Below are 13,651 nucleotides of genomic sequence, written 5' to 3'. Positions count from 1 at the left end.
GGTGACGTCACCTCAGGTTATTGGTTAAGAGTGTACCCCGGTGCACCAGTTATCTGATTATTGTTTATTGTTATAACCATTATTGTGGTATACCATGTATGGTTTAATGTGGGAATATGTCAAAGGTAGCCTTCAGTGTTAATGGTGCCGTGTCGACTATTTGACCCAGTAGTAACGTTCAAGCGGGGGTGCTTGACCCCGAACGCCGTCACGGTACTTCGAACACGTGAAGCCTCTAGGCCCAAGTGGGTGTGTATGTATTTTGACTCCGTATCATTGTTTCACGTGATAATCGACCGTTATCCAGATACTTGTCTCATAACTACCTGTGTTCATTACCATTGCCTTAACCCGCAGACACTGCTCCGCCGTGAGGGTCAGTGGGCAAAGGCTGCATCTAATTTACAATAAATCTGAGTTGTACTGCAGAACGTGTCCCCTTCATTGAAGTGTCCCTCTCTGGTCCACAGGGAACAGGAGAACAGATGAACCTGAGTCGCCCCTGAAGAGGCAAGGTAAGGGGAACCCGTTTCCTTCGTACACCGTGCACCACATAATGAGCGTGCTAACTGATCTGCAGTAGATGGTGTATGGGGTGGTTGGGTGGATGTTGTTTGCTGGGGTGTCACCACATCTGACGGCCTTTGAGTGACAGTTGTTGTGTTTTCCTCCTCTGGTGAGAATGCTTCGACTGGATGAAGAATAATTTCTGTATCTTCTTCCATCATTTGTGGTGTGTCGGATGTGTGCAATACTAGTTGTGATGATCCTGTGGAAAATGAGAAATGGGTAAGTATACCACCATAAGCGTGTAGTATGCGTCAGTGCATTTAAGGTGCTTTTTGGGCTATGGCACATAACAATGGGTACTGTACAGCAGAGGCGGGCTGGGCCGGGGGGCAGGGTGCCATGTGCCCCCGGGCTGCTCAATCGATGTGTATGCGGGCCGCACGTTCGGAGGCTGCTGCTGCAGCCACGGCAGACCAGTCTTCTGACTGACTGGTCTCCAGAAACATGGCCGTCGGCCTCCTGCACTGAGGACATGTCTAGTGCAGGAGGCCGCTAGAGAGAGTGAGATTGTGCACTTTCTGTGTGCATTTCAACTAGTTCCACCTACTTCCCAGTGCCTGCAGCTCAGCCTCAGAAAAGATCAGGTAAGAATCTGGACTCCCGTTATTATACAAGGGAGGAGCAGCCTGTGGGATCCTGTTATACAGGGGGGGAGCAGCCTGTGGGGTCCTGTTATACATGGGGGGGAGCAGACTGTGTGGGGTCCTGTTATATAGGGGGGAGCAGCCTGTGTGGGGTCCTGGTATACAGGGGGGAGCAGTCTGTGGGGTCCTGTTATACAGGGGGAGCAGTCTGTGGGGTCCTGTTATACAGGGGGGAGAAGCCTGTGGGGTCCTGTTATACAGCGGGGTGCAGCCTGTGGGGTCCTGTTATACAGCAGGGAGCAGCCTGTGGGATCCTGTTATATAGGGGGGAGCAGCCTGTGGGGTCCTGTTATACAGGGGGGAGCAGCCTGTGGGGTCCTGTTATAAAGGGGGAGCAGACTGTGGGGTCCTGTTATACAGGGGGGAGCAGCCTGTGGGGTCCTGTTTTTATACAGGGAAGCAACCCGTGGGGTCCTGTTATTATACAGGGGAGCAGCCTGTGGGGTCCTGTTATTACACAGGGGAGCAGCCTGTGGGGTCCTGTTATTATTATAAGACAGGGGGAATCAGCCCGTTGTGTCCTATTATACAGGGGGAGCAGCCTGTGGTGTACTTTTGTTATACAGAGGGAGCAGCCTGTGGGGTCCTGTTATATACAGTGAAGCAGCCTTTGGGTCCTGTTATTATACAGGGGAGCAGCCTGTGGGGTCCTGTTATTATACAGGGGAGCAGCCTGTGGGGTCCTGTTATTATACAGGGGAGCAGCCTGTGGGGTCCTGTTATACAGGTGGAGCAGCCTGTGGGTCCTGTTATTATACAGGGGAGCAGCCTGTGGGGTCCTGTTATATACAGTGGAGCAGCCTGTGGGTCCTGTTATTTTACAGGGGAGCAGCCTGTGGGGTCCTGTTATTATAAGATAGGGGGAGCAGCCCGTTGTGTCCTATTATACAGGGTGAGCAGCCTGTGGTGTACTTTTGTTATACAGAGGCAGCAGCCTGTGGGGGTCCTATTATTATACAGGGGGAGCAATCTGTGGGATGCTATTATTATACAGAGGGAGCAGTCTGTGGGATGCTATTCTTATACAGGGGGAGCAGCCTGTGGGATGCTATTATTATACAGGGGAGCAGCCTGTGGTGTCCCGTTATTATTATAAGGCAGGGGGAGTAGCCTGTGGTGTCCTGATATTGTACAGGGGGAACAGTATATGTGGGGTCCTATTATTATACAGGGGAGCAGTCTGTGGTGTCCTACTTATGGGCCAGTGCTCTGGACTTGCCCCCCAGGCTAAAAGTTGCCAGCCAGCGCCTGCTGTACAGTCAGTGGTGTAGCTTGGTTCCACGGTGCCCGGAGCAAGAGCATGTTTCGCGCCCGCACCCCCACCTTCGTGGGTGGGGCGCGAAAAAAGGGGAACTGTCCTTGCTTGTTGCCAATTATAACAGGACCGCACAGGCTGCTCCCCCTGTATAATCCCAACATGACCCCACAGTCTGCTCCCCTGTATAATAAAAGGACACCACAGGCTGCTCCCCCTGTATAATAAAAGGACACCACAGGCTGCTCCCCCTGTGTAATAAAAGGACACCCCGGCTGCTCCCCCTGTATAATAAAAGGACACCACAGGCTGCTCCCCCTGTATAATAATAATAATAACAGGACTCCACAGATTGCTCCCCCTGTGTAATAATAAGGCTGCCACAGCGCTCACCCCTTGACCCCTGGATAGGGTCTTTAGTGCCAGGGATGCGGGCCATGATGTTGATGCCCGCTGTGCCCGGCATCAGTCTGCACTGGGGACAGTTAAAACCCGGCGAGCGCTCTCACATTGCGCAAGCGCCGGTTTGGGACGCTGGAGGCTGAGATGCGGCGCCATGACGTTGATGACGTTGTGACGTCATGGCGCCGCATCCCTGCCTCCAGCGTCCCAAACCGGCGCATGTGCAGTGAGAGCGCTTGCCGGGTTTTAACTGTCCCCAGTGCAGACTGATGCCGGGCACAGCGGGGAGCGGGCGAGCAGGGCGGGGGAGCCGGCGGCAGAGCTCTGGTGCCAGGTGACATGTCGGTGCCCGGAGCTGGTGCTCCGCCGGCTCCGCCTGAGCTACGCCTCTGTGTACAGTAACAGATGTACCCCTGCAAATTGTTTAATGCTACGATATTAGATTTGTCTGATAGCTTTTTAACATTAAATAAAAAAAAACGTTGCTATGTTGTGGGTATCAGTGACTCCATGCCATGGCCAGCATATCCGGCAGCACTGTAATGTGCTATTTTGGCAGGCATTACCCTATATTACATTTGTTAAATGAACATGTATTCATATTTAAACATGCTTCCTCAAGTTATTGGAACACTGTAGGTGACATTGAACCTATTTTTGGTTAACAGTAGGTGGGTGGAGTCATAGGTGCCAATTTATGTTTTTGCTGGTGGGTGCTCAAGCCAAAAATATAGGGGAGTGGCTTCATGGGAAAGGGGCGTGGCCACAAAATACTGATTTATATTACGCAGCACAGTTATCTCCAATATTCAAATTATGGCAACAGTGGCAAATACATAAATGCCCCCACAGTGCCAAATACATAAATGCCCCTACAGTGCCAAATACATACGGTAAATGCCCCCACAGTGCCAAATACATAAATTCCCCCACAGTACCTGTTCCAGCGATGAGGCAGCTGCTGTGCGGGTGCTCATCAATTTCCGTGGGTGCTCGGGCCCTCAAGCACCCACAGAATCTGCACCTATGGGTGGAGTACATTGTAATATAGGCTACTGTGCATGTTTCATGCGTGTGTGTACTGTGGGCCTTATTCTGGTTCACTCTTAGAGGCAAATTCCTTCTCAAATGGACAAAACCATGTGCACTGCAGGTGGGGGAAATATAACATGTGCAGAGAGAGTTAGATGTGGGTGAGTTATTTTGTTTCTGTGCAGGGAAAATACGGACTGCTTTATTTCTACACTGCAATATAGATCTCACTTTGAAGAAAATCCCCACCCAAATCTAATTCTATCTGCACATGTTATATCTGCCCCACCTGCAGTGCACATGGTTTTGTCCATTTGAGAAGGAATTTGCCTCTAAGCGTCAACCAGAATAAGGTCCTGTATGTGTAATGGTTTTGCATACATTTTGCTTACCTGCTGCCTCTTATTCCGGACATATGCCAGGCCAGAATGTGGATCTGCGAACAAAATGGTGGACAACCGTTACAAATATTGCATGGACAGCATTTATTTCCAGCATGCATCATAACATGTGTTACATCTTTTTTCCCTGGGGCACACATGGCTCATGTTTACTAATAATGTGTGCCCATTATTGTGTGGTTATATTTGAAAAAGCACAAATGTTATAAATATTTTTTTTTAAAAGATCATGGCTGAAATAATGCTCTATGGAGACGTTCTTGCTATTAATATGTTTGGGCCCTGACTCTCTGACTCTACCTCCTCTTCACTGCCTCTGTCAGAGTTCCGCAAGGGTCGGTTTTAGGTCCTCTGCTTTTCTCAATCTATGCCTCATCTCCTGGCTCTTTTGGATTTCAGTATCACTTGTATGCAGACGATACTCAAATCTATCAACTCCGGAGTTGTCACCAGTGGTTTTGGGTGCCTCTCTGCCATCTCATCTTCTGAATGCCTCTCTGCCATCTCATCTTGGATGTCTTCTCACCACCTCAAACTCAATATTTCCAAAACAAAATTAATTATATTCCCGCCAACTAAGAACAGTTACCATCCTGATATCTCCATAACTGTTGACAACTCAACAATCTGCCCTACCCCACAAGCTCATTGCCTGGGGGTCATGCTCAACTCTGAACTGTCCTTTCTTCTCCACATTCAATCTTCCTCCAAATCATGTTACATGCATCTAAAAAAACATATCCAAAATACGACCGTATCTCACACAAGAAACTACTAAATCTCTTATCCATGTACTCATTATATACCGCATTGATTATTGCAATAGTCTCCTTACTGGTCTTCCCAAGAACAGACTCTCGCCACTGCAATCCATTCTTAATGCTGCTGCTAGGCTGATCTTCCTAGCAAGATGCTCATCGTCTGCTGATCCTTTCTGCCCGTCCCTCCATTGGTTGCCTGTATTTTATCTCAAAATATCTCCCAACTCGACCAGTCCAGTTTGCACAAGATCTGCGTCTCTCTTCTGCACAGATCACTCGCTCCCATTCACTATTACCGGACTTTCATCATGCCCTCCCACACACAATAAGACTCTCTACTAGCCTCCAAACTCTCAAGCATTCCCTGAAAACTCACCTCTTCAGGCAAGCCGATCATATTTAAGTACCTCACACATAACCCTCAGAGGCAATTATATAGCTTCCCTTCTGGACTTGCAAATTGGTGGAACCTCTATGCTATTACTGGTGCCTGTCCTTGTGTTTCACTCCTATGTCCCTATAGATTGTAAGCTTGCAGCAGGGCCCTCTACCCTCCAAGTCTGTCTGTTGTTACCCAGTTTGTTCTATCACTGTCTACTATTGTAAAGCGCAACGGAATCTGCTGCGCTATATAAGAAACTGTAAATAAATAATTAATACTGTATACTATATAAAATCAGCATTCGTTTATTTTGGTTTGTTGTAGATATGACCACTAGAGGGCTCCAAAGTCATTGTTCTGTCATCAGACAAGTTTGCAATGAAGGTTCATGAAGTATCAGCTGTAAAAAACAGATAGATATTTGGATGTAAATGAGAACGTCACTTTCCGTGTTTAACTTTTTATCTATAACAGTGGTTCCAACCTCAGTTCTCAAGTACCTCCAAAAGTTCATGTTTTCCAGGACCAGGAATCACAAGTGAAATAATTCGATCCACCTGTGGATCTTTTAAAATGTGTCAGTGAAGAATTAGTGCACCTGTGGTGTGACCTGGACAACGTGAACTGCTGGGGGTACTTGAGCACCAAGGTTGGGAAACACTGGTATATAACCTTTACTGTTGGGATTCCTGATAATGATACCAAAGGTTTCACAAGTGATAAAAGTCCCATCATCATTTATTTTGAAACATATTATTGAGACCAGGCCTTGTTATCGGTAATCACGTCACATCTCGCCAGATGCCTGTGTGTGTGTGATAAAACAGAAATGAACAATATTGGAATATACAGTTTTTCATTCTACTGTCCTGTCATCCTCAGCGCTCTATAATCCTGCATGAGAAAAAGGATTTTTATTGGAACTTACCTGTCCAATTTATGTAAGTGCTGAGGGAGCAGTGTCAAGATAAGACACTGGGAACCACTCAATCTCCATGGAGATAATGTTGTCAAACTAAAATCAAATGGTCTCCCTAATACAGTTCTACTATAGATTATAGGATATGGTGCAGTAAAATAAATGCATGGAAGTGTCTGAGAGTGGTGTGCGGGTTTGCAGAGGTTTCTTGCCTTTGCACCAAAGCACTTTTGATGGTAAACCCACTGATGCTACATACAAATCTGCATACATGTGCTTTCCCTGCATGCATCTTCTTTCACCTATGCATAAATCCCTTAATATCACTCAAAGTTGTTCCATATAGTACTTGCATGATTGTGCGATAAACTCATCTCGGGGCCACAAATATTGCAATATGCAGTGTAGCATAAAATCAATAGCTGCATTATATGTGTCATTGGTTTATCTTCAACGAATATCGATTGTGAATTGATGCCTCCTCTTTCCTTCTCATCAACAGGTAAATCTTTGCATCTCAGATGCTTGCACTGAAGTATAGCTTATGTAGAACTTTTCAGATCACTATGACATCCTATAGCAGGTGTTTTTACTAACATATTTCTAGGTGTCTATTAATAGTATACTGCTTTCATTGTATTTAGGTGATCAGTGTTTTTATAGCATAGCAGTGATTGCATTGCATAGTTAAACTTTAGAAAGCTGTTATAAGTGGATTTATATCTGTACTACACTATGGGCCGTAGAGGGGTTGAACTGTAAAATCCTCGAAACATGCGATCCTTGCCGTTTAACCCCTACGCCGGCCGCTCACCCTATTCAACGTTCCAGGGGATTCCTCACTCTCAGATGACGACGAGGATTCCCCCAAATGGCGAGGTTTGTGGCTAGTGCAGGGAGCCTACTGCATTTAGCCACGAGTCTCGCTGTTTTAGCGGCCGCACACGCCATTTCCCCCCTTGCTGCAAAAACCTAGCGAGGAATCGGCGTATGCAGGGGGGTCAGTTGAATACTGACTGTGCGAGCTGTGACAGTGAGCAGGCAACACTGCTCGCTGTCACAGCTCGCAAAAAAATGTATTTTAAAAGTTACACACTCACGGGGAGGGAGGGCCGGGAGCGGACGGCGGTGGAAACTGGGCTGGAGCAGGGGAACGCCCAGCATTTTATGGGCATCTCTATGAAAATGCTAGGTGTTCCCCTGGGAACGCAGGTGGGCCAATGCCTGCTGGGGCCCGCCCCCTCTTCGGCGGACTCCGGCAGAAATAGAAATTAGACTGACTTTTATTTCCGAAGAGGAGAGAAATCATTGAATGACTACTCTCTCCATCATTAGAGGGTATGGGTTCGGGTACACAGTGTGCTCATGCGCACAGTGTCTATTCCCACAGCAGAGAGGCTGGCGGCTGGCCAGCAGCTTAGAGAGCCGCTGGTCAGGCCCCCACAGCAGTGAAAATGGGGCGTGGCCTTGCGAGAATGATGCTATTTGTAGGCCATGCCCCTTGCCACTCCCCCTTAATTTTGGGCGCGCAGCTGTCCCTCTTTGCTGGGCTGACAAGTTGGGAGGTATGTGTATTGGGGGGTGGGTAGTCACCAGGATGAACACATGTTTTTGTAGCCAGTAACCTTATTCAATATAGGTTAGGACTCTAGGTCGTATGGTATGAAGTGTATAGTTATAAATTGTAGTAAAATCAATAGCAGCTTGGGCAGCCCACGCTTGTCAACTACATCCTCTATATTCCAACAGATATAGTTGTACATACTGCATAGAATATACTTAACCCCTGCTAGACTATTCAAGATGGGAGGTAGAGCGGATTCAAACTGTCCCAAATGTAGCTCATCGGATGGCACCTTTTGGCACCTACTGTGGGATTGCCCCGTAGTGTCGGTATTTTGGCAAGAAGCAATACACACAGTGGAGGCCACGGGCGTCCCAAGGGATGTTTTCAATCCAAGGCTATTGTCTGTTAGCTATTTGGCGGAAGACATACTAGAAAAACCTACTCAAAGCTATGTTCTTCAGTTATGATAAAGGTTTGTATTGCCAGATCATGGTTGGCCCTAAATGGCCCTACATTGGGAGAATGGATATCTCTGACTAATGAAGTGGTACGAAATAAAAAATATGTCTATCTTTCTAGAGTATCTGAAAAGAAATACTTTACCATTTGAAGCAAATGGATTGACTCCCCTTTCATGCACCAGCGCACAGATACACATTGACCCCTATTGGGTCGCTATAATCTCTTCTCATTGATGACCTATGACATGTATACCCATGCTGCGTTAGTTGGCTCTATATTTCTTTATTAAACTTACATGAATGCATGTTTCTATGTATGTATATAGATCTGTTATCATACTTCCCAACAAACTGAGGTGGACGCCTGCCAGATCCCCACCCCTTATAGAGCTTATTAAGTGAACAAATTCTGATACAGCCAGGCTGCGGAGAGAGCAACACAACAATTTAAAGTATTTTACCAAGATATGTTTATTTGATCCATAAATGCATAAGTTTACAATCACAATGTTCAATACATATAAAACTGTGCCTTATGTAATTGAATGAATGTTCTGCAAGCAACTTGTCGTATGCATTACAAGTCCATTACCTTATTTGTTAATTGTTGTATGTAAAGCATTACAACATTTCAATAAAAATTATTGAATTAAAAAAAAATCAATAGCAGCATTATATTGGGGTCAAACCGTAGCATAACAGAAGCATACCTCCCAACATGGTTCTCTCCAAGAGGGACAGAATGCTCTGATCCTGGCAGTGGCTTAACTAGAAATTTTGATCCCCCCTGCCAAAAAAGTTTCTGGTGCCCCCCTCCACATACACACATTTTCATAATACAGGACTATCTCTCGGCATTTTGGCTACCAGTGCAAACCGTAAAAATATGCACCCCCCTCCCAAAAAATAGGTAAAAAATATAAAATAAAAGAATTTGCGCATATCTATGGCGTTTTCATTCCAAAAAAGTGTGTGTGTGGCCTCGTCACAAGGCGTGTGGCCTTGCCACACATTGTAACTCTCATTACACATTATGGCAAACACTGTAATGCCCCTTACACATTATGCTCCACACCGTAATGCCAATTACATATTATGCCACACATAGTAATGCCCATTACAGAATTAATGTATACTATATAAAATACCATGTGGTATACAAACATAGTAAAACTGGTGCAAGGAGGTGTATAACTGCGCTATATCTAAAAAACATGCAACAGGTGTATCTAAACAATAAAAATGACATTTATTAAAACATTGTTAAAAAGTTTTAGGGTAGGGTCATTAACACCATATGTTAATGAACAAATACATGGTAATAGTCACCCAAATATCCAGATGGAATAGATGCCAAATGTCCATTCCGAGAATGCCTTCCTTCTTACTTTATATTTCCAAAAGTTAGGAGCCAAGGATGGATTATTTAGGGAGAGACTGCGCTCTCCAGCCACAGGTATCTGAGTTAGAGATTCCCGTTGTAAGAGGCTGGCTTGTTCCAATCCTGATGTAAAATATGGCTGCAGGGAAGGAGGAAGGCTGGTCCGGTTGTGGATAACTGTGGTATTGTAATCCAAATGGTGGTTGTCTGGATGAAAAGTCACCAACGCGTTTCGCTTTGCAGCTTTTTCAAGGTGATATTCATGGTACCCTGTACTGGTTTATATACCCCAAACAATATGGCAAATCCTAAGCACCTGTTGCATGTTAATCACAAAATCAAATGTATTTCTCATAATCAATAAAAGTTAATAGCCTAATGAATAGGAGACAAAATCTTATCTAATGACATATCTATTTCAAAAACGAGCATTGGAAATATGTTAAAAACATAAAATTAAGAGATGTGGATCAGAAGCGCGTTTCCAGATATCCGCGGTCCGGGCTTCTGGTCCTGTGGAGCGCATATGCGTTCCACAGTACTGTAATGTGATATAGAGGGCATTTGTATTAATTGGGGTTGGGAACATTTGGTCTACAGCATGATGGTCGACAGTCATTAGGTCAACATGGGAAAAGGTTGACATGGGTGTAGGTCGACATGATTCTAGGTCGACAGGTCATTAGTTTGACAGGTCATTAGTTCGACAATGTCTATGTCGACAGTCAAAAGTCGACATGGGGTTTTTCACAGGTTTTTTACCTGAATGTCAACACAGCGACATGGACACAATTTCAAGTGCACCGCACCGCTTTCTGCGCTCGTTATGTGTCGGGCACACTATTTTATTCACCCACCATGCCCTAGTGGATGGTAGGGCATGAAATACCGCCTGCCGGCACGTGTCAGCTCAAAAAACAGTGAAAAAACCCATGTCGACCTTTTGACTGTCGACCTAGACATACTACTACACTGTCTCACATGGGGGGTTATTCTTGTTGATTAGCTCGGATGCGAATTCACACCCTTGCGGTCAACCAGAACCCACCCTGCGAATGGTTGCATGCCCGCCCCCTCGCACGGCACGTACGTTCTCACAGGATGCGAATGGATGTTTTATATAAACATCCATTCGCATGCCAGGGGGAACCTCCCACATCTTTTGATGGTCACCGACCATCGAAAGATGTGGTGCGTGCAGGCATATATAAAGCGACTTTCAGGTCACTTATATAAACGTGCACATTTCAGAGGAAATGGGCGGTCAGCTGACATCCAGTGATGTCAGTTGCCTTCCCCGGCACCTGCATCACCCGGCAATTTCGAAGTCTGAATTTACTTTTATTTATGAGCGATTGGCCAAAGACGTGGTGGGCAGCTGGCATCTTGTGATGTCAGCCACCCACCCCCGGAAGGCATCGGCCCGTCTGCGCTCCATAAAACACTAGGCATTCCAATGGGTGATCCCTGTTCCCATCACCGTCTCCCCCCTCCCCCCCACATCCCTCTCTCCCCGCAACGAACGGTCCAGCGAGTGTATAACTCTTCTATCTATCTCTTCACTGGCTCCCCATTCCTTTCCGAGTTCTCTTTAAACTCCTCACCACCACCTACAAGGCTCTCTCCTCCTCCAGCGCTCCTTACCTCTCTTCACTGATCTCTATCCACACTCCCTCCCGTCCTCTTCGCTCCATCGCTGACCGCCGACTGACCTCTCACCTAATCACCTCCTCCCACTCCCGTGTCCAAGACTTCTCTCACGCTGCCCCCCTGCACTGGAACAACCTCCCGCCAACCATCAGGCTTTCTGATTCCCTTACCTCCTTCAAGCGCTCCCTCAAAAACCACTTTTTTTGACTAGCCTATCCCTCCTCCTAACCTCTTTTGATCCTCCTATCCTGCCTCCATTCCCCTCCGTTCCTACTTATCCTGTTGTTTTTCGTTCGTCCACCCACCTATTTTTAGTATGTTAACTCTTATGAGTAGGGTCCTCCTGCCTCACGTACTCACCCTACCTCTTTACCTCACCTGTCCTCCTGTCCTGTTCTTCCCTTCCTCTACTTCATCTTCAGTCTCCTTGACAATTTTGACACCTACTTCTGAACTGAAGCTGATTTTATTTCTACCAGCTATACCCCTATTTATACTGTATTTTTCAATACACGTACGTTACCTTGTCATTTGTTTTTTGTTTGCTATGTACGACGCTGCGGACACTTTGCGGCGCCTTATAAATAAACGTACTACTACTACTAACTCATCAAAACCATTTGTTGCCGGGGTCTGCACATGCACAAATATGTGCTGACGCATGCGCAGCCCCCCACCATCGGAACGGGGTAAAATTTGCCAAATGGTTTTAACCTCTTGAGTGGTGGGTTTTGCTGGGGCAGGAAAAACCTACCAGGGCAGGTTTGTCCTACCCCGGCAAAACCCACCACAGAACGTAGGGGCCCCCCCTCACCTCTGCTCCAGCGTTTGTCCAGCTCCTCCGCCCCAGCCGCCAGTTACAGCAGTGACCGAAGGCAGCATGCTTGGGGATGTTCATGGCGGCTCAGGAGCAGGGCCGTTTCTAGACAATTTAGCTCCCAGGGCGAAAAAAAAAAAATGCGCCCCCCCCCCCCCCCCAAATACATAACATGGCACAGGAGAAATTGAGCGCGCCGTAGGCGCGCGTCGAAATAGGGGTGTGGCTTAATTTAAAAGGGGTGTGGCTTGATATAAGGGCGTGGCCTAGCCTGAAAACAATTACCTTACATCACACTTTTGCGACCTGCGTGACCAGACATTGGTTACCGCAGGAGTTGTCATTGTCCTCCTGCACTTAAGTTGGCGGGCTGAAGGCCACACAGTGACATAAAAAACATAAAGGCCCACACAGTTACCTAGTACACCTCACAGATCAAGGCCAAACAATGACAGGCTACTTAAATCATTATACACTATTTATCCATGATGCCAATTACACATGACGCCGCACACCGTGATGACAATTACACATTACGTCACACACTGTGATGACAATTACACATTATGCCGCACACTGTGATGCCAATTACATATTACGCCGCACACCGTGATAAAAAATGACACATTTTTGTTGCACACCGTGATGCCCATTACACCCCACACTGGGATGGCAATTACGCAATACTCCCCACACCGTAATGCCCATTACACATTATGCCCCACGAGCCGCTGCCGCACAACTGATGCCATTTACTAATATGCCCCCACAGTGCCAGATATGCCCCCACAGTGCCACACATATATGCCCCCACAGTGACACACATATGCCCCCACAGTGCCAAATATGCCCCCACAGATATGTCCCCATAGATATGCCCCCACAGTGCCAAATATGCCCCCACAGTGCCACACATATGCCCCCACAGTGCCACACATATGCCCCCACAGTGCCACACATATGCCCCCCACAGCGCCACACATATGCCCCCACAGTGACAGCTATTCCCTCAAAGGCCACACATATGCCCCCACAGCGCCACACATATATGCCCCCACAGAGACAGATATGCCCCCACAGTGCCACAGATATATGCCCCCACAGTGCCACAGATATATGCCCCCACAGTGCTGGATATGCCCCCCACAGCGCCACACATATATGCCCCCACAGTGACAGCTATTCCCACACAGTGCCACACATATGCCCCCACAGCGCCACACATATATGCCCCCAGTGACAGCTATGCCCCAACAGTGCCAAATATGCCCCACAGTGCCACAGATATATGCCCCCACAGTGCCAAATATGCCCCCACAGTGCCACAGATATATGCCCCCACTTTGCCACAGATATATGCCCCCACAGGGCCAAATATGCCCCCACAGAGCCAAATATGCCCCCCACAG

Source organism: Crinia signifera, chromosome 4 (genome assembly GCF_055691185.1).
Source record: "Crinia signifera chromosome 4, ASM5569118v1, whole genome shotgun sequence".
NCBI lineage: Eukaryota > Metazoa > Chordata > Amphibia > Anura > Myobatrachidae > Crinia > Crinia signifera.
This window is presented reverse-complemented; position numbering follows the sequence as displayed.